Genomic DNA, 9,931 nt, shown 5'->3' on the forward strand with positions numbered 1-9,931 from the left:
CATTATTTAAAATTAAAATATATATGTTATATCTTAACTTTGTACCAATGACAGAATTTACATTAATGGAGTTATTCTATTGGTATTAATTTCATTTATAAATCAAAACCACAAGTCAGCACTGCTTTATTTTCCAAGATCTCTGCCTCACGGCAACACTACTATTGAGTAGAGGTGGGCAATACCGGGAATTTTGGTATCGATCCAATAACAAGTAAATACAGGCCCAGTATCATTGATATTGATACCGATACTGACACTTTAATTTAAGCTTCATAGATCCAAAGGATCCAAAAGACCTAGGATAGAATTTTGCCAAACATTGTACGTGACAACAAAATACATTATTATCACAACCAACATTTTTGTTTAAAAAAATATCACTCAACACAACTTAAAACAAAATCCCCTGAGGTAGAGGGCTGACAAACCACAATTCAAAGGTGCGCTGCTCCGTGTTGTGTGACACAGCGCAGTGCTGCTCTTACAGACAGAGAGTAGACTTTGATGAATCTGCGTGCGCAGCAGTCAGTGTGTGCGGGAGAGAAAAAAAAGCTTGAGTATCGATCTTTTTACACGAGGATCGTTCAATATCAATACCAGCATTGATATCGATATTATCAAAATTAGGATCGATCTGCCCACCTCTACTATTGAGTAGAGAGCTGAGCTTTGCTGCTCCTCTCAACTGTTTCACTGCTGCAAGTTATGTAGTAAACAGGAGCTTCCAGCAGTGGGCAGGGCGCTCAAAGACAGAAGTGCTGACTCATTGTTTGGGTCTGTGGTCACCTTTGATGCTACCAGAAATGATTGTGGTGTTAAAACTCAAAATCAGCTTGTTAGTAGTTGTAAGTGTACCGGAGACAATACTGGAAGTTATTGGTTATCGGTTAGTTGTAGCTTCCGAAAAAGTTTGGGGTGGTTTTATCAGTTGAGCTTTATAAAAGATAACTTTTCAGTTAGCTGATTATCTGTTATCGAAGCTAGCGTTTTGGTTAGCTGTGCCCACCACTCGTTATTACTTCTATTTATAGAAGAGTGTATGCAGGTTATTCCCTCTACTTATTCAAGCGTGTGTACAGGTTATTCCCTTTCTTTATCCAAGACTGTATGAAGGTTATTCCCTATTTATTCAACAGATTATGCAGGTTATTAACTCTTTATTCTCTCTTTATTAAAGAGAGTATGAAGGTATTCAGCTTGCAGCCTCAGATCTTTAGGTCAGAACCTGTTGATGGTTCCTCGAACCTCCTTTAAAACTTGAGGAGACCGATCTTTTAAAGCCGTAGCGCCTCGTCTCTGGAACGAACTCCCTCTGTCCCTGCGATCCCTGGACTCTGTTGAGATGTTCAAAAAGCAACTAAAGACTCTACTTTTTAAACAGGCTTTTCATGGCCAATAATCTTTTAGTACTGAGTGTTTTACTGCATATTTTTATTGTTTTACCTTGTAAAGCGCTTTGTGACCCCTGTCTGTGAAAAGCGCTATATAAATAAAGTTTACTTACTTACTTACTTACTTATTCCCTCTTAATTCAAGCATGTATGAAGGTTATTCCTTCTTTGTTCAAGAGCGTATGCAGGTTATTACCTCTTTATTCAAGGGTTTTTGCAGGTTATTACCGCTATTTATGAAAGATTGTATGCAGGTTATTCCCTTTATTAATTCAAGCGTGTGTACAGGTTATTCCCTTTACTTAGTCAAGAGTGTATGAAGGTTATTCCCTCTCTTTATTCAAGAGCATAAGGTTATTCCCTCTCTTTATCCAAGAGTGTATAAAGGTTATTCCCTATTTATTCATACACTCAACAAAAATATAAACGCAACACTTTTGGTTTTGCTCCCATTTTGTATGAGATGAACTCAAAGATCTAAAACTTTTTCCACATACACAATATCACCATTTCCCTCAAATATTGTTCACAAACCAGTCTAAATCTGTGATAGTGAGCACTTCTCCTTTGCTGAGATAATCCATCCCACCTCACAGGTGTGCCATATCAAGATGCTGATTAGACACCATGATTAGTGCACAGGTGTGCCTTAGACTGCCCACAATAAAAGGCCACTCTGAAAGGTGCAGTTTTGTTTTATTGGGGGGGGAGACCAGTCAGTATCTGGTGTGACCACCATTTGCCTCATGCAGTGCAACACATCTCCTTCGCATAGAGTTGATCAGGTTGTCAGTTGTGGCCTGTGGAATGTTGGTCCACTCCTCTTCAATGGCTGTGCGAAGTTGCTGGATATTGGCAGGAACTGGTACACGCTGTCGTATACGCCGGTCCAGAGCATCCCAAACATGCTCAATGGGTGACATGTCCGGTGAGTATGCCGGCCATGCAAGAACTGGGACATTTTCAGCTTCCAAGTATTGTGTACAAATCCTTGCAACATGGGGCCGTGCATTATCCTGCTGCAACATGAGGTGATGTTCTTGGATGTATGGCACAACAATGGGCCTCAGGATCTTGTCACGGTATCTCTGTGCATTCAAAATGCCATCAATAAAATGCACCTGTGTTCTTTGTCCATAACAGACGCCTGCCCATACCATAACCCCACCACCACCATGGGCCACTCGATCCACAACATTGACATCAGAAAACCGCTCACCCACACGACGCCACACACGCTGTCTGCCATCTGCCCTGAACAGTGTGAACCGGGATTCATCCATGAAGAGAACACCTCTCCAACGTGCCAAACGCCAGCGAATGTGAGCATTTGCCCACTCAAGTCGGTTACGACGACGAACTGGAGTCAGGTCGAGACCCCGATGAGGACGACGAGCATGCAGATGAGCTTCCCTGAGACGGTTTCTGACAGTTTGTGCAGAAATTCTTTGGTTATGCAAACCGATTGTTTCAGCAGCTGTCCGAGTGGCTGGTCTCAGACGATCTTGGAGGTGAACATGCTGGATGTGGAGGTCCTGGGCTGGTGTGGTTACACGTGGTCTGCGGTTGTGAGGCTGGTTGGATGTATTGCCAAATTCTCTGAAACACCTTTGGAGACGGCTTATGGTAGAGAAATGAACATTCAATACACGAGCAACAGCTCTGGTTGACATTCCTGCTGTCAGCATGCCAATTGTATGCTCCCTCAAATCTTGCGACATCTGTGGCATTGTGCTGTGTGATAAAACTGCACCTTTCAGAGTGGCCTTTTATTGTGGACAGTCTAAGGCACACCTGTGCACTAATCATGGTGTCTAATCAGCATCTTGATATGGCACACCTGTGAGGTGGGATGGATTATCTCAGCAAAGGAGAAGTGCTCACTATCACAGATTTAGACTGGTTTGTGAACAATATTTAAGGGAAATGGTGATATTGTGTATGTGGAAAAAGTTTTAGATCTTTGAGTTCATCTCATACAAAATGGGAGCAAAACCAAAAGTGTTGCATTTATATTTTTGTTGAGTGTATGAAGATTGTTCCCGCTATTTACACAAGAGCATATGCAGATTATTTTCTCTCTTTATTAAAGAGAGTGTTGGGAAGGTGTCGTGACATGGACCCACAACAGGGGGCGCTAAGGAATGGACAATGGATAAGCCAACGAGTAACAATTTAATGTTGTGAAAACACACAACGGAATACAGACAGAAATATGGATTGTCAATAATACACCAGGTGACGTGTGGGTAGGCTCGAAGATAGAAGACCTCTGGCAAGAGAAGAGCTGATTCCCACACAGCTTCCACCACCAACGGGCCTGAAGAACACTGGAGCCACCAAGTCCCGAGTGTTGTGAAAGTGTCGTGACACTGACCCACAACAGGGGGCGTTAATGAACGGACAATGGATAAGCCAGAAAGTAACAATTTAATGTTGTGAATCGCACAACGAAGTACAGACAAAAACAATATGGTGGAATGTCAATTATACACAAGGTGACGTGTGGGCAGGCTCGATGATAGAAGACGTCTGGCGAGAGAAGAGCCTGATCCCACACAGCTTCCACCACCAACGGATCTGAAGAACACTGGAGCCGCCAAGCCCTGCGCCCCAGGTGGCCACTGTCTTCAGCAGTCAGACCCGGTACTGCTGGCAGAGAAACAGAGACAGTACTGATGAGTGTGAGTTTGCACACTCGGTAATCCCACAGTCAGTGTTTAGTTAGGAGGAAGCACCTCCACCTCCAATCACACACTCGTACAGCTCCTGTGAAACCACTTATCTGGTTTGGGGTGTGAGGCGAAGCCGTCGCAGTCCACACCAAATGCCAATACCGCAGATAAGGACACCGTCACAGGAAAACGGCTGCAAATGAGATCAGACTATTACACAAGGTCTTCAGATTCAGCAGAGAAGTTACCTGAATGGTAGCTGATTTCTCGGCGGGGAGGTGGAGTTGCAGTCCGGCCTTTATGGTGGTGGTGATGTGTAGTGGATGAGTGACAGCTGGTACGGATGATGAGTGACAGCTGTCACTCCCGGTCGCTCCGACGCCCTCTCGTGCTTGAAGCCCGCACTTCAAGCAGGGCGCCATCTTGTGGTGGTGGGCCAGCAGTACCTCCTCTTCAGCGGCCCACACAACACCGAGTCCCCAGGTGGCCTCTGCCTTCGGCTGTCGACCCTGGTACTGCTGGCAGAGAATAGAGAAAGTCCGGGTGAGTATGAGTCCGCACACTCAGTAGTCCACTCACAGTTAATGTTCTTTTATGGAGGGAGCACCTCCACCTCCAATCACACACTCGTGCAGCTCCTGTTTAACCACTTATCTGAGATGGAGCGTGATGCGAAGTCGTCGCGGTCACGCCTTTACGCCAGCTCCGATAAGGACACCACAGGGCAAATGGCTGCAAAGAAGAGTTCAGTTGTAGCAGAGAAATTACAATAGAGACAGATTACCTCTTGGTTGCTGATTTCTCGGCGGGGAGGTGGAGTTGCAGTCCGGCTTTTATGGTGATGTGGATGATGAGTGACAGCTGGTGCTGGTGATGAGTGACAGCTGTCACTCTCTGTTGCTCCGACGCCCTCTCGTGCTTGAAGCCCGCACTTCAAGCAGGGCGCCATCTGGTGGTGGTGGGCCAGCAGTACCTCCTCTTCAGCGGCCCACACAACAGGACCCCCCCCTCAACCAGGCTTGTCCGGGTGACAGTGGTAAAACTCAGCCAGGAGGGCCGGGTCCAGGATGAAGCTCCTCTTCACCCAGGAGCGTTCCTCGGGTCCGTACCCCTCCCAGTCCACCAGGTATTGGAAACCCCGGCCCTTCCGACGGACGTCCAGGAGCCGACGTACGTTCCACGCCGGCTCCCCGTCGATGATCCGGGCAGGAGGCGGTGCAGGTCCAGGGGTGCAAAGTGGTGAGGTATGATGAGGTTTCAAACAGGACACATGGAAGACGGGGTGGATCCGCAGTGAAGCTGGTAGCTTCAGCTTCACCGCGGCCGGGCTGAGGACCTTGAGGACGGTGAACGGTCCAATGAAGCGGTCTCTCAGTTTAGGTGACTCGACCTGGAGCAGTATGTCCTTGGTGGATAACCACACCTGCTGCCCGTGCTGGTTCGCAGGGGCCGGGGAACACCGGCGATCCACATGGGCCTTGGCCCTCGTCCGGGCCTTCAACAGGGCAGAACGGGCGGTCCGCCACACCCGGCGGCACCTCCTGAGGTGGGCCTGGACCGAGGGCACTCCGACCTCTCCCTCCACAAGCGGAAGCAATGGGGGCTGGTACCCCAAACACGCCTCAAACGGGGAGAGGCCGGTAGCAGACGAGACCTGGCTGTTATGGGCATACTCGATCCAGGCCAGATGGTTACTCCAGGCTGCCGGGTGCGCGGCGGTTACGCAGCGAAGGGCCTGCTCCAGTTCCTGGTTAGCCCGTTCTGCCTGGCCATTTGTCTGGGGGTGGTACCCGGACGAGAGACTCACGGTGGCCCCCAGCTCCCTACAGAAACTCCTTCAGACCTGCGAGGAGAACTGGGGACCACAATCCGATACGATGTCCGATGGAATCCCATGCAGACGCACGACGTGGTGGACCAGGAGGTCTGCCGTCTCCTGGGCCGTCGGGAGCTTCGGGAGGGCCACGAAGTGGGCTGCCTTGGAGAACCGGTCCACTATCATGAGGATGGTGGTGTTGCCCTGGGACAGCGGGAGGCCCGTGATGAAGTCCAGGCCGATGTGGGACCAGGGGCGATGAGGCACCGGCAGGGGCTGGAGGAGGCCCGTGGTCTTCCTATGGTCTGCCTTGCCCCTGGCACAGGTGGTACAGGCCTGGATGTAGTCCCGGACGTCGGCTTCCAGGGATGCCCACCAGAAGCGCTGCTGGACAACTGCCATGGTCCTACGCACTCCGGGATGACAGGAGAGCTTGGACCCGTGACAGAAGTCCAACACGGCAGCTCTGGCTTCTGGTGGGACGTACAATCTGTTCTTAGGGCTGGTCCCCGGGTCCGCGTTCCTTGCCAGGGCCTCCCGGACGGTCTTCTCCACATCCCAGGTGAGGGTGGCCACGACAGTGGACTCGGGGATGATGGTCTCGGTTGGGTCCGACAGCTCAGCCTTGGCTTCCTCTTCGTGCACCCGGGACAGCGCATCCGATCGTTGGTTCTTAGTCCCGGGGCGGTATGTGATCTGGAAGTCAAAGCGCCCGAAGAACAGAGACCAGCGGGCTTGCCTGGGGTTCAGCCGCTTGGCGGTCCGGATGTACTTCAGGTTCCGATGGTCCGTGAAAACCGTGAAGGGCAATGTCGCTCCCTGCAACAGGTGTCTCCACTCTTCAAGAGCCTCTTTCACCGTGAGGAGTTCCCGATTGCCCACGTCATAGTTGCGCTCGGCTGGGGTAAACCTGCGGGAAAAATAGGCACAAGGATGGAGAACCTTGTTGGCCTCCACGCTCTGGGACAGCATGGCTCCTATCCCTGAGTCAGAGGCGTCCACCTCCACTATGAACTGGCGATTAGGATCAGGCTGCACCAGAACTGGCGCAGACGAGAACCGGCGTTTCAACTCCCTGAACGCGGCTTCGCACCGATCCGACCAGGTGAAAGGGACTTTAGTGGAGGTCAGGGCAGTCAGGGGGCTAACTACCTGACTGTAACCCTTAATGAACCTCCGGTAGAAATTCGCAAAGCCGAGGAACTGTTGCAGCTTCCTTCGGCTTGTTGGTTGGGGCCAATCTCTCACCGCCGCAACCTTGGCCGGATCAGGGGCGACGGAGTTGGAGGAGATGATGAACCCCAAGAAGGACAAAGACGCACGGTGGAACTTGCACTTCTCGCCCTTCACGAACAACCGGTTCTCTAACAACCGCTGTAGGACCTGACGTACATGCTGAACATGAGTCTCAGGGTCCGGAGAAAAGATGAGTATATCGTCCAGATATACGAAGACAAACCGATGCAGGAAGTCCCGCAAGACTTCATTTACCAAAGCTTGGAACGTCGCGGGGGCGTTCATGAGGCCGAACGGCATGAACAGGTACTCAAAGTGACCTAACGGGGTGTTAAATGCCGTCTTCCATTCGTCTCCCTTCCGGATCCGAACTAGGTGGTACGCATTCCTAAGATCGAGTTTAGTGAAGATTTTGGCTCCATGCATGGGCGTGAACACCGAATCCAACAGAGGTAATGGGTATCGGTTGCGAACCGTGATCTCGTTCAGCCCTCTGTAATCGATGCATGGACGGAGTCCGCTGTCTTTTTTGCCCACGAAAAAGAAACCTGCACCCATCGGGGAGGTGGAGTTTCAGATCAGCCCGGCAGCTAAGGAGTCCCGGATGTAGGTCTCCATTGATTCGCGTTCCGGATGTGAGAGGTTGTACAGCCTGCTGGACGGGTACTCAGCACCCGGGATCAAATCGATGGCACAATCGTACGGTCGGTGCGGGGGAAGAGTGAGTGCCAGATCTTTGCTGAAGACGTCAGCAAGACCGTGGTACTCCTTTGGCACCGCCGATAGATTGGGGGAGACTTTGACCTCCTCATTAGTCGTCATGCCGGGTGGAACCGAGGATCCTAAACACTCCCGGTGGCAGGTTTCGCTCCACTGCGTCACAACCCCAGACGGCCAATCAATCCGGGGATTGTGCTTCACCATCCATGGGAACCCCAAAATCACTCGGGAGGTAGAAGGTGTTACATGAAACACGATCTCCTCCCTGTGATTCCCAGACACAACCAAGGTCACGGGCTGTGTCTGATGTGTGATTAATGGAAGTAGGGTGCCATCTAGTGCCCGCACCTGCAATGGTGATGGCAGAGCCACCAGGGGGAGCCGTACTTCCCTTGCCCATCTGCTGTCCAGCAGATTCCCTTCCGACCCCGTGTCTACCAGTGCTGGGGCGTGAAGGGTTACATCCCCACTCAGGATCGTTACTGGGATTCGTGCAGATTTGCGGGGCTTCCCCGCGTGTGTGTTATGGCCCACCCTTAGCCCAGTTTCTAAGGACGGGCGTTGTAGTTTGACCGTTTGGGGCAGTCTTTTTGCATGTGCTCACAAGAGCCACAGAAAAAACACTCCCCGCGGGCCAGCCTCCTTTGTCTGATGTTTGCTTTCACTTTGGCCCTGCTCGTGTCCATAGCTTCGTCAGCAGGGGGACCTGTTGCCACACGGAGCTCTCTGGCAGTGAAGCATGGGGACGACGGCACCCTTTCGGAACCGGAAGGGAGAGGGACGGCTCGCGCCTGGCCACGCCCCCCGGCCTGCTCCCGACGGTGTTCATCCAAACGGTTGTCTAAGCGAATAACCAAATCGACAAGCCCATCAAAATCCTGCGGTTCCTCCTTAGCCAGCAGATGCTCCTTCAGGACCGGAGACAGTCCGTTTATGAAGGCGGCGCGGAGCGCAACGTTATTCCAGCTGGACCTCGCTGCCGTGATGCGGAAGTCGACTGCATACTCAGCTGCACTCCGGCGCCCCTGTCTCATTGACAGTAGCACACTCGAAGCAGTCTCGCCTCTGTTGGGATGATCAAAAACCTGTTTGAACTCCCGTACAAACCCAGCGTAAGACGTTAGGAGCCGTGAGTTCTGCTCCCAGAGTGCCATAGCCCAAGCGAGTGCCTCTCCTCGAAGCAAATTGATCACATAAGCCACCCGGCTAGCGTCTGATGCGTACATAATTGGACGCTGTGCAAAAACGAGCGAACACTGCATGAGGAAGTCTGCGTATGTCTCGACACAACCTCCATACGGTTCCGGAGGGCTTATGTATGCTTCAGGGGATGGTGGGGGGGGGGTCGTTGAACGACCAGTGGAATGTCTGTGTCAGGCCCAGGACCAGCAAGAGGAGGGACTGCACCAGCGCCCTGATCGCGCGCTTCCACCCTGGTGGTGAGAGCCTCCATCCTCCGATTAAGGAGTACATTCTGCTCGGTCACCAAATCCAACCGAGCCGTGAAAGCGGTTAGAATATGCTGCAGATCACTCAACACGCCTCCCGCTGATGCCTGCGCCTCTTGCTCTTCCATTGGCCGTTCAAGCTCTGGTTGATGCCCCTCAGGATCCATGACGATTGGCCGAGAAATCCTGTTGGGAAGGTGTCGTGACACGGACCCACAACAGGGGGCGCTAAGGAACGGACAATGGATAAGCCAACGAGTAACAATTTAATGTTGTGAAAACACACAATGGAATACAGACAGAAATATGGATTGCCAATAATACGAGGTCTGTCAATAAAGTATAGGTCCTTTTTATTTTTTTCAAAAACTATATGGATTTCATTCATATGTTTTTACGTCAGACATGCTTGAACCCTTGTGCGCATGCGTGAGTTTTTCCACGCCTGTCGGTGACGTCATTCGCCTGTGAGCACTCCTTGTGGGAGGAGTCATCCAGCCCCTCGTCGGAATTCCTTTGTCTGAGAAGTTGCTGAGAGACTGGCGCTTTGTTTGATCAAAATTTTTTCTAAACCTGTGAGACACATCGAAGTGGACACGGTTAGAAAAATTAAGCTGGTTTTCGGTGAAAATTTTAACGGCT

This window comes from Thalassophryne amazonica, chromosome 1 (genome assembly GCF_902500255.1).
Source record: "Thalassophryne amazonica chromosome 1, fThaAma1.1, whole genome shotgun sequence".
Taxonomy (NCBI): domain Eukaryota; kingdom Metazoa; phylum Chordata; class Actinopteri; order Batrachoidiformes; family Batrachoididae; genus Thalassophryne; species Thalassophryne amazonica.